Here is a 13,093-nt window from a genome sequence, read left to right as displayed (position 1 = left end):
AATATTGCAGGAACATTTGGTATTTGGAGGAGATAGAATATCTAATGAGTATCAGCTGAATCAACTTCACTTATTATAGGAAGGACATTGCTGATAATGAAAAGGCAAAGCAAAGGCCATGCAAAATGATTAAGAGCCTGAGTGCATAAGTTATGAAGGAAGACTGGCTTATAGTAGAGTGAAAAAAAAAAGGTATCTTAGAAGTACATATGATTCCCAAGACATCGAATTGACACGAGCAAGCTGATTAGAACAGCAATTAATTCATTGTATAAAACTAATGTTTATGTTAAACTTGTGGAGGGGAAGTACTTTCTTTCACATGAAAGCTTTCACRAGAAGAAACACAAGCAGGATTTCTTGGCAGAGATGGTGGTGGAAAAGAAACCCACAGAAAAACCCACCATCAAGTACAAGGCAAATTCTCTTCAACTTACTCATAAGAGTAGCCCCACTTGAAATGAGTACAGCGGTTTGGTTTTGTTGAGGGACATGGATCCAGTTTCTGAAGGAAAAAATATATGATGTGTGTCAGTTTTCTTGTTATATTCTCCAATGATCCCACACTATTGCTGGTTAATTTAAACTCCTAGTCAAGTATTCAATTGAAGAATTTATACCCTGGGGAAGCAGTTATGTTAGGTGGCTCTTCCAACATTTGAAGTATTGAGTGGATATAATTACAACTATCAAGGGACTTTTACGTATTTCAAATTCAGTTTTTCTCTCAGTAGACTACAATTACTCTTATCTTAGCTATTTGTACTTCKGGCATGGGTGGGAATGAAGTCTTAATGTACCAGGTTATATACAATAAAGGTTCTAGGTTCACTGGTTGGTTTTATTTATAACCACATTTCTTCTGAGTCACTGATCTCACTCCTATTGCTGTATTTTTAATTCAGACTCAGCAATTAATTTCCTTCCTGGAGGAATGTTGAGACTGCCCTAATTACCTTGGTGGTCCACTCTCTCTGCTGTTGTTGTCATGACAGGGTGCAAAGACTATAGGAGTATCCACCTATGTCTTCCATACATCATATGCTATAAAACACCCCAAACCAGACTGAAAAACTTGAAAACAAAACACCATAATTCTGGAGAACTGTGAAACCCAGAGGAAGAGAACAGGAGAGATGAAGGGCATTGTCAAAATCCTTAAGCTGAAATGTTCCCAGCAAGTTTGAGGAATTAGATCATGAACGTCTTAGGAAAGGATGTAGAAACTTGAAATCAATGGTTTCAGACTAATGCAAGACAAAATTAAACTAAAATCTAGTAAGCAGCTGGACTCAGAGACAATGATCAAGCTCTGTTAAGACAACAAGTCTACATATCGTGGGGTACTCAGCTGTAGCCACTGTCTGCACGAAGCATGAATTTCATGTCTTTCCTTCATCTTCTACTCATATGAGAAAGTTCCACATATTTGTAGAAACTGTAAGGGAATCAAGACTTGAAATCAAGATTTTAACTAAACCTTTAAGCAAGCTTTTCTGAGAGATGTCTTCAGCTAAACCAGAGCTGACTTTGCCTTGAACCTTTCACTCCATTTCTGTCCTTGAATATTGGATTTTTCCCTCAACTTCTGTGAGCCATAATTCTTTTATCTTTTCTTCCTCGTGTTTTTCAAAAGGATAAGCATCATGGCTTCCTCAAAACCTTTCTTCTAAAATGAAATTGAATTCTTTTTCTTACTAAAACTTTATTTAGAAAAAAAATATTTTAAAAAAATAGAAAAATAATCTTACAGCAGTGCCTCATTCTATCTTTGAACCTGTATATTTAGCCCTCAGGAATATCCAAAACCAAAATTCCCAGGATCCAAATCCTGCTGCAAAGGTAAAATACTTCTTTAAAAATCTCTAACAAGTTAGACATAGAAAATAATTAATGAAAAGTCAGCAAGTTCCAATTCTTTACATTCCTCTTTCAAAGCAAATGGATAGATTAAAGCCAAAATCCATGCAAGCATGTTAGAAAAAAAAGCTAATGTCAAATAAATGAATTTGAAGCTGTCATAGAAAATTTGATAATATGGTTTCTAGATGATTCATTTGGTAATGTACAAAGTATGAATAGAGTCTCTAACCCAAGAGTGTGTCCAAAAATTTGACATGCACCTGGTATCAAAGGACATTCTGACAGAACAACTTAAAGGTTCTCATCAAGAAGARTTAAATTAAATTAAATTTAAAAACACATAGCAATTACCACACTCAGAAATTCAGAGGGAGAAGAAAATACATTTACTTTTCCACAAAACAAGATCTTAGAAAAATATGACAATTTGTACTGTCTACTATGCAGACAATGCCATTTATCAAATACAGGTAAAATGAYAGCGAAGTCAAGAATTCAGACTTGCCTTTAACTTTTGTGTTATTTTATTAGACATTATCCATCTTGCATTATTATTAGACYATATCAAAAGCAAATTTATCATTAAAACAGCTTTTCCACAACTCAAAGAAAAGGAAGGATTTGAACTGAATGATTCAGAGGTGGAGTCTAATGTCATGGAATCTAAACTTCTGCAGAAGAGTATTTTTATGCATTTAATTGTAAAAGTGTCTTCCTTTCTATGGCCCCCATACAGTGACACAGGCCATCTACCTTGTATTAGGATATTATGCCTGCTGTGCTTCAAGGCCAGGTCCTGTTTGGGATTATCATTTTGGCTGTTCGAAAACACAATGAGCTGAAACAAACAAGTTGTCAGCCCAAAAAGAGTCTCTTAAATGCTTTTATTAAGTTACAGGAAAATGTAGAYCAACTTGTTTGTGTCTGTGTGTGTATGTATGTATAATGTGTTTGTCTGTTTAGGTGCACATGTACATATAAATTATTTTCACCTACCTACAAAATAATTTATTCCTATCTTTTTCCTCTTTTTGTTCCCTAGTTTCAGTAAAATAAGTCAAGCGCTAGACAATAAACAGCTTAGTTAAAAAAAAAAAAAAAGTATGCCATTAATCTCAAGATTCAGCTAAACCTCCGTGGGTTTTCTTAAATTTCCTGAAGGAATTTTTAAGACCTCATATTTTTAAGACCTCGAGTTCTAACCCTGTTCATTTAAGCCAGTCTGAGAAGAAAAGAGATAAATAATTCACTCCTCCATGTCCCTTCCCAGCTCTCCCACCTAGCTGATGTAATAAAACTGGGGAAGGAGGAGACAGCAGTGCTGGAAGGAAGAAGCAGTCTATTTTTGAAAGGATTTAAAAAGGTAAAGCACTATGGTGGCCATCATAGCTGAAAAAAAGAGAAAAAGAATGGCCTTCAAGCAGGAAATGCTAAAGATGAAACTTCAGAATAGATAAACAAATTCCTTCAGCCTAAAAAATGAAGAAAAGAGCCTAAGGTCTGGACAGACAGAAAATATATCTAACCAAACTAAATGTGACTGAGAACAAGTGATGTATCTGTAACCTAGCTGTGCCAGGAGAGATGGTGCCACTTAAACTGCAGCGCAACTGTATTGCATCATTGCTGTAGCAAAAGAGATACACGGACAGAAGACAGATATTATGGCTTAATACTACTGTGTGTTTAAGAAAGTGTAGTCAAACTGCAACCTTTGCCACCAATTTTGAATAGCGAGAAGAGAAAGAACTTAGCGTTAACAACATATGATCTTTTAAGGGTGACATGGTTCAAATACAGAGCAATAGGTTGCAGCTAGTTCCAAGCTATGTTAAATAAAACCATTTTTGTCCACTTATCCAGTATCATGTGGCCTCTCTATTTGTCTTTCATCATTTTCTGTATATCATTCTTTTTTTTGGAATAGAAATACCGATTTAAGAACTTGACCTTGTGCTGAAGTCTTGCAGTCTAGAGTCCAGTTCTTGAAGAAACTTTGCATTTATGCATTTGAGCATGTCATGTTTTAAGGGGATTTTAATTTACTTTCATCATATGATCCCTTTTCATTCTTCACATACACAGTGCATTCCTACTAGCTGCACAGAGTTAAAGCATGAGAGCAAAAGGAGAGAAAATTTGGCTTGAGGGAGAAAAATATGTTTCCAGCTTATATCTGAAATGAGAAAGAGTCAAAGTGACAGATACTGAGGTTGTCATGGATGCCAGGAGCTTCGGAGAAGAATGTTCTCGCATTAGCAGTGGCCAGAATTTGTGAAACAAGCTCCCAATTAGCTTTTGGATTTTCAAGAATCAACATTTGTTTTCATAACGTACATTGAAATAGGTAATTGAGCTGAAATTAAGAAGCTCTTTCAGAAGTTTGACTCCTTTAACTGTTTTGCACGGTTGTGTTAGTGTCCCTCCGGCCCTCTGCTGAATCCAAACAACTGAGCTTCTTTGTTTATAAAATGTTACATGTGCCAGAAGATGCACTGTTTTGTTTTAATGCGACAAGCAGCAAATGGCAGTGCTTTGGGGAATTCCAAAGAAAAGGAAAACAAGCATGAAATGCTAATGTGCTTCTCTATTTTTTTTCCAGATCAGAGGGTCCTCCACAGATATTTTGAGTGTTTTTGCACTGTAACTAATTTTGTTAGACTCCTGTAATAATAGACTCCTAGAATAATTTGGATTAGATGACATATCTGGAAATCTTCTGATCCAAAACCCACTCAAAGGAAGGCCAGATTGGAGCAGACTGATGAGCGCTTTGTCCAGTAGAGTACTGAACATCTCTGAGGACAGGGGTTCCACAACCTCTCTGGGCATCCCTATTCCTATCCTATTTGCCTATCATCATGAAAATGTTATTCTTTGTATTAAATCAGAATTGATGTGGTTACAACTTCCATCCTTTGCTCTTTTCTTTTAACTATGCTCCTCTAAAAAAAGCCTTTCTCCATCTTCTTTGTAGGTAGTGGAAAACAGTGATATGACCTCCACCATTATCTTTATCTTTCTCTTCTCCAAACTAAGCAAACCAACTCAGTCAGCCTCATTTCACCTGTCATATTCCACAGACTCCTAATGATCTTAAAGGCCCTTCCCTGGACACTTTCAAGTTTGTCGATATCTCTTTTAATGGAGGCCCAAAACTAATGACAGACTTCTTTCTCATGTGTCCATGTGTGGTCCAAGACAGCAAGGGCAGAAACATCCTGCAGAAAACAGCTTTGAGCTTGTACCAAGCACCTAGATTTCTGTCTCAGGGAGAGATCTTAAAAGATATAAACATCCTGATATAAGAACCAGCTAAAGCAAAAATCACATTCAAAATGAGTTTCCATTATGAGAGTTTTATGAGTTTTAGTCCATTATGAGTTTTAGTTGCTCATATCAAAGGCCATCATGGTGAAAAYTTTCCTGATGTTTGAGTCAAGAGAGAACAGCTAAATAACTGAAGTTTGAACACTTAAATTAAGCGATAAAATATTGCCTAAATTGGACCAACTGCTTAGATAGCTGCCCATACATGATATTACCTGAATGAAAAGTAAACTAGTCCATAACAGGAGATTTGTAGATTTGCAGATCAACATGGGAGTTGCAGAAYTACACTCTTGTAAAGTGACCTATAGTCAGTTCTTGTTTTGTTAGAGTTAGTCCTATATATGTACTACATAAACAGAGACCTAACCATGAGTAAATAAAATACCAAATGATGTGAGCACTTTTATTATCAAAAGTCATTTTATTGCTAAAATTTTCCCGAAGATGAGGTTTTTGTCTCAGTTGAGTGACAAATGCCTTTATGTCCTTTTTCCATGATATTTTATTTTGTTCAGCTATTCCTCATCACAAAAATGTGAAAGGTCGGTGGCCCACCATTGCATAAAGGTAAATGTTAGAAGACACAACTTGCTTTGGATTTGTAACAGTAGCCAGGATCTGTGGTCTCCATGTYCATTTTAACTCTGCTGACCAGTCTGCAATTTTCTATCACTAGCAGCTAAATATACTCTGTTAGAGCCTCCACACACTGGCTTCTCCCAAATACAGTCCAGTCAGTAGCTGGCTACCTGTGCGTGTTGTGGGGGGAGAGGTGAGGGCAGGAGGTGAAAACGGGRCTGTTTTAGTTCATTAGAGCATCCAAGCCTGAAGTCACAGTGTTTAATGGTTGGAATGGGTTGGTCAAGAAAAATGCTATCACTTTCATTTGGAATCTGGGAATAAAGCCAACTCAGATAAAAAGAAAAAAAAAATCTGACAGCTGTAGGAGAGCATTGTGATAGTAGCGCCAAGCAGGCCAAGATCACAAATACTACACTGCAAAAAGGGAAAATGCTTATACTRTGCAGTGGTKGTGCAAAAAAMCAGCTGCCTAGTGGCTGAGTGCAARTGATTGRTAGGTAGGCATTTTAGGAACTGTATCTACTACATGAGCCTCATATTCTATCTATGATGCCTGGTAGTAGGTAACTTCATTTCCAGCCATGATTTACAATTTTTTTCAGATACGGGCTTGAAAGGGACACCCCATTTCCTCAGTGTGACCAACTAAAATCAAAGGACATACTCGAAAACCTAGAGGACCTATAGGAGTTGTTCCAGTTTTCTTGATAATAATTATCCTCTTATTTTTGTACAACACTGTATTTGCACAGTTCTGGCAGTTTTAAGGGGAAAGGCATAGTACATAGAAGACCTTCTCTGCACATTGAAGCAGCTCAATCTTGTTGGTGCAACATAAACAGAGAGCCCTGCTGTATCATGCCACATCGTGCTGAGGCTGGCGACAAGGCAGTGAACGTAAGCCCCAGTGGAACAGCTAGCTTCGTGACACACAGTGTGGGGCAATAAAGCAAGCTGTACATGGGGTCTGGGGAAGAGCGCCTGGGATTCAGAGGCCATGGTGATGTGTGAGGATGAACAAATTTGAACAAATAGAAYTAAACAGGTAAGTCAGCTTCAGAGTCCAGCCCATGGTAACTCTAGTGTTTTGCTTAACACAGCAGTCTGAGGACTCATAATAAAGTCTCTTCAGCAGGAATAAACTGTGCACATTTTATTTTCTAAGTGTGAAATCCTAAAAGGGACTCAGATGGGCTTTGTATTATTACTTAGGTGAGGAGGGTGATATGATTGTCCTTGCTTTACCTGTAATAGCTTTTAGATATGCTTGCACTGCATTGCACTTAATATATCAGCTTGTTCTTTGATTTATAATCTTGTTTYATACAGAAAATATTTGAGAAACATAAAACTGAGAGAATGGGACTAATCTGTGTTTGGAATTTCCCTAKATTTCTTTTTCATTAGCAGAGTCATAATGCTATTTCTTTTTAATTCTGATTCAGTAAGTGTCTTCTTGGGACCAAAACACATCAGATGATACACTAATGTGGAGGTTCCTTTAACAGAAAGAAGCTGTGTAGGCAAACCTATGGTTATTGCAAGGAAATCAATTCATCCAGCCTAGTCCTCAGCCGATTTCAGATGATTTACTAGTCTGTTGTACTATCTTCCTTAGGAGCTTCCATGTTTCCATATAGGAAATTACTCCATCATCAAGCAAGGCAGCTCTAGGGCAGCAGACAAGCAGTCTGTTCATCTCCAGTGTGCTTTGCAGTTTTCAAAAATGAGATTCATAACAAGAAAATCAGTAGCTGAAGTACTTTATGGTCCAAAGTGTTCAAGAAAGGAATATGGTAAACACAGAGAAGCCGATGGCTAACTTGAGTTCCTGAGATAGGACTGAAATACAGAAATCTGTGTCTTCAATATTAACAATGTTAAGCTCTGAAAGATGCCAAACATGCTTCAACATACTTCCAAAAAAAAAGAAAAAAAGAAAGAAAAAAAAGAAAAAAAGAAAAAACATCAAGGGAGGAAAATCTACCCAAGATTTTATATTAAAGTTTCAAGAGGTGTCATTTCAGTAGCACTGGAACATTTTTCATTGCTGAACTGATGAGAAAAATATTGGCTCCTCTTTCTTGATTCTGTAAAGCCTATGAATGTATTACATAGGACTTCAGGAAAAATAAAGGTGTATGCTTAAGACTTTTTCTGCTCAGGATTTTGCTCAGACCTACACTAATAAACTTCAAAAATCTACCTAAACCACTAAGTTTCAGCTATAGTAAACAGGTGGGAAAAGCAGACATTTAGGATTAGCTGATCAGAAGGGAGTGGGGCCAATAYGCTAGAATATGTTAGCACAAGCTATTTGAGTATTATTGTAATAATAAATATTCCTACATACCTGAAATATTCTACAAGCCAGAACATTTTTTTTTTTTTGAATATTCTGTTTGTCTGCAGGCTGATTAGATTTCAAATTCACTAAGGAAATAAATACAAATGTCCTATCCAAGATTTTTAGTTCCTAATGCAGAAGGCATTTCCTTCTGTGCCTATGAGGTAAATTGTGGAAAACACAGTTTGATTTGATGAGGAAATTTTCCACTGCTTATTCCACCCTTAGGATAATTTGAGTTTTCTGTTTCAGTCTTTGGCGCTCTAATGTTTGTATTAAATAACTTATTGCTACCTTATATTTGTTCCTTCAAACTTCCACAATCTAAAGCCAACTCTTATTCAACATTAGTTTTATTGTCTACATTTAGGTGCAATGCCTTATGAAAAATCTTTCTCAGAATCTTTTACTTAGCAGTATGTAAGTCTGGGTAAGCATTTAGAAATGAGAAATGCACTGTTTGTAGATATTTTATATTGAAGAACTTTGCTCACCACTCCAGTTACATGTGCTAGTGTATTTTATTGTTCAGATTTCTTAATATAAAAATACTTAATAGTGTGGTTCACTATTTGAACTATGATGGGTTATCTTTCAGATGGATTACTGACTTAAATTTTATAAYCTGCTTCTTCTTAGAATGTGATTCACTCAATCATAAGCCTAGTGTCATTTTCTGATTCTGGACCCAATTTAATAAACCATGTAAGAACAGATTTAAGTATGAAAATGTTCAGCATATATTTAAGTGGTCCGTTGTCTCAGGGCCTAAGTAAATCTCAGTTCCAGATCTAAGATTTGCTTTACATAAACATCTGTAAGCTTCAATTTGTACAATTGTTAAAGAATAAGAAGTTCAGCTKCAAAAGTTACGAGAAAAAAGAAGTTCTATTTGAAAGACACCAACATGTTTGCTAATCATTTTTTTTCTCAGTATTTGCCCATGTCTGTTCAAATGTTCAGGTTGTGGGTTTTCATTTATTTTGGAAACATCTTAAGCAAGTTATCCAAAAATATCCTTTTGTGCTAGTTTGGCATATTTTAGGAAGGTTGAAGTTTTTTTTGCCTTCATACAGTCTGTGGTGAGCTTAAATCACTTAAACATCCTTCCAGGAGTCTCTGTTTTTCAAAGAGTTTATTCAGATGGAGCTTACATTTCAGGTATGTTGTGAGCAAAGATGCCTTTATTCATATAAATGCCTCTGCTTTACCAGACCTGGGAAATCTTTAGCTGTTTATGTTTCTTTTAACATGAGCAGCTAGAGGCTTTCCATCCTAACATTACTTAATGAGCTGTGCTATGTCGCTGGCTTGCTAGAATACAAGCACCTTCAACATTAATTGGGAGAGGAAACAGCGTATGTATAGAAGCTTACATGACAATCACAAAGTTTAATGTTTTACATTTTGAAAATATGTCCTGGCTTCAAATTAAAATACCAGCATTAAATGCATTTGGCCTTCAAAAGTACTATAATTTAATCTCAATATCCTACCACTGCATAATGAGGCCACTTTACTCCAAAGACTTTCTAGCGATTGTCCCACCTTTCCATTTCCAGCACTATGCTTCAATATAGGAAAAGCAACCTCCTAACTGAGAGGGAAATTAAATGCAGAAGAAAACCAAATTAGCAAATGTGAAACATTTGCTATTGAAAAGGAAACTCTTCCCTTTTAAAAAGTACAAGTTGGCAACAAGATAAGCAACATATCTAATTCTCTTTGTATTTGATTGGAGAGTTAATAAACAGCAGAAATGATCAACAGAAAGCATTTATAGCTGCTATACAAATAGGTTAATACCAATAGTGTCTATTCCTGGCCATTAACATTTAACTTTGCTGCTTTTTTCTCTTAATTTACTATGAAAAGTGTAACTTCAAGTATATTTTTAATAAAATAAACCAAGATATAGTATCCAGAAATCTATTCACAAGGGTTATCAGTTACATAGAAACTAGTGAGCTTTAGAAATACCCATCTTATGAAAAGTTTGTTCTAGTCCCATTATGCAAAGTGACAACCAAGAAGGCCTTATTTATTTTCTTTAAACCATTCCTTATTTTAAATTCATCGATCAAGACCTTCCTCACTCCTGTTTTCTCCAGCCTAAACAATCTCAATCTTTTCAATTTTTCCTTGCATAGGAGTCTTTGCTACACTTTAATCATTTTGTCGCTGGTCTCCGTTTATTTCTGCTGTATGTTYTTCATTAACATGATGAGGAGAGCACAATACCCAAGATGAGGGTAACTGYGTTGTATGCAGTGTCACTTCATTATCTCCAGTGCTGTTTTGTATCCTGCTCCTTACCATACGACAGTGTCAGGGACTGTTTTTGGTTTCCCATCACCTCTCATCTGCCTCTCCTCGGTGCTTGGCCAACCTGCCCACCTCACCCCAGGCTTGTCCCAGGGCCACAGCAGATAGCTCAGCTCCAGTGACCAGGGGAAGAGTAAGTAGCAAGGACATCTTGAGAAGAAGGAGAAAAGGGACTAAGAGGCATCAGGCCTCTCTGAGAAGGTGGTGGGTAGTGGAAGGGGAGAGCGATGGTTTGCTGGAGGTGAAGAAAATTGGATGGGCACTGGGAGAAAACATGGTGACAGGAAAGATTTTTGCAGAAATAGCTATGAATCACAGGCCTACAGAAATGACAGGGGTGGATATTTGGGGGATTTGAGTTTATTTTAAACCCATAATTCATTCCATTTTTTTTTAATCGGAGTTGAAATTCAGTTTGCCTTTGAAACACCTAAACAAYACTTCAGAACAGTGAATTCTTCATCTCTCTCCAGTGAAATAACTGTATCATTTTCAAGTGTATTATCATCTTACATAGTTCATCCCCTTTCTAGTTCATTAATAACTGATATACCAAACTATGCAGACCACTGTGTTGTTGAACAGGTATCTGTATACTGAACATCTGTTTTCTATTTCTTTAATGGTTTCTGATCCCTAAGTGCAATTTATCTGTCATGTATTAGGGCTACTGAATTTCCTTTAAGGCCTCCTTCGGGGAGTTTCATGAAGGCCTGCTCAAAGTCCAATTAGTTATAATAACTGCTTTCTTGTATCCACAGYTCTGTTCAAATACTCACAAGTTCAAAATGTGGTTTTCCTTTACGGTAACARTATTTTTTCAGTTTAACAATTGAAACCAATCAGGGTGTTCTGTAAACAAAATAAATCTTCATTTATTGTTTGAACTATTTTTTCATACTGAAGCAAATCTACAACTTCTAGTACCTTTTAAAGGTGATTATACTTTCTGTCATCAAACTCTTCAGGTGTGGTTGATTAATTTAATGAGTGATTACATCTATTTTGACAGCAGCTCAACCTTGGCTTCCTTAAATTCCTTCAGCATGTCATCCCGTCCTGATAACCTGTCACCATCCAGCACCTCTCCAGAACTTTAAGCACTGCTACCATCTCCCCTTATGGATTGCAAAAATTATTTTAGGATGCATAGTTTTTCATCAGCCTCAGTGACAAAGACAGTTTGAAAGAAATAATTTAATTTCTTGACACTGCTAYCATATTTAAACACGCTTGTTTATCACAGTGGGTATCATCGGGGATTGTAGGATTGAGGAAAGGAATCAGAAATTCAAATCTGTTCTTCTTTGATGATGCACTGGAACTGTAAAACCTTGTTCATACTGGTGAAGAAAACAGGGTAAGAGACTCTTTTCTGGCCCTAAGGACTGGCAAAGACTGACTTCCTCCACTTAGTGGTTAGCCATCAGACCAACATGCTACTCAGTGGCTAAGGCTATAACAATTATTTTGTGTACACATTTTTTCCTATTTAAAGTATCTGAAAAAAAGTGCAGTCTACATGGCTGCCTGGAGCAGTGTTTTTATACCTTCTGGTGTGGCACAGAAGTATATTGTGGTGTTTGTGTCTGTGAAATCGGTAGGAACAGGGCTGAAAGGCACTGTATGGYGGAGGGAACCAAAACTGGATGCTCAAATCATTGCAATAGGCTGTCATTTACAAGGGAGTACAGTGTAGCAGGATCTGAAAACCCAGAGCGGTCAAAGAGCGTRGTCAGATTTTGAAGCAGAGAAAAGGAAATACAAAATGTCGACTACCTTCTTCTGTCTGATGTTGAAGGTAGAATATGGGGTTCTTCATGTCATTGCCACAAGACATAAATTCAAAAGGAGGAGGACCTCTGCTTTGAAAGAGAAATTAACAGCTCAGTGTGACGCTTCCAATGTAGGGTTTATGAGTAACAAGACCATGACTGCATTTAGTACTTCCATGGATAAAAGCAAAGTGCTGCAAATCAACTTTCATCACATTTTTCAAACACCTGCTGAATTAGCCTCRCTGATTTAGAGATGAATGTCCAAAAGAAACTTCTCTCATTTTAAGCAAGAGCTAAGCTGCCAGACTAAAATACAACCTCTCCACAGTCAGACTAAATTAAAAGATAATATAGCAATYCCAGAAAGTTAAATAGATTTGAAGAGAAAAGAAAATATAGCATAAGTTAAGTTTTATAAAGCTTCATTGGTGCTCAGCATTTTCTTCTCTTTCTCCTCCTTCTTTTTTTATCCTTACAATAAAGGAAATCCTCTAACTATAGAACAAGATTTATCACAGATGACAAAACTATGAAAGGGGGCCATAATTTTTGACACTTCATTCCCATTCTTTGCTCATACTGCTAGCATAAAATTTCCAGATGAGTTTTGTAAYGACCTAGCAGGTGCTGGTTGTGTAGCTCCAGGTAGTGTCACTATTCACAGAACGTACTGATAGCTTTCCACCAAGAGTTATCACTTGCAGTTATCACTTGAGTGACTTGCTGTGATTTGCAATCTACCATTGCTTTATGTGTTTTTATAATAATGTTTCCAAAACACATTGCTGCCTYAACATCGGATGTAGTAGAATCATAGAATGATAGAATCAGTAAGGTTGGAAAGGACCTCTGGAGATCATCTAGT

The sequence above is a fragment of the Rhea americana genome, unplaced genomic scaffold (assembly GCF_003343005.1).
Source record: "Rhea americana isolate MKP2758 unplaced genomic scaffold, rheAme1 scaffold_63, whole genome shotgun sequence".
NCBI classification, from domain to species: domain Eukaryota; kingdom Metazoa; phylum Chordata; class Aves; order Rheiformes; family Rheidae; genus Rhea; species Rhea americana.
This window is presented reverse-complemented; position numbering follows the sequence as displayed.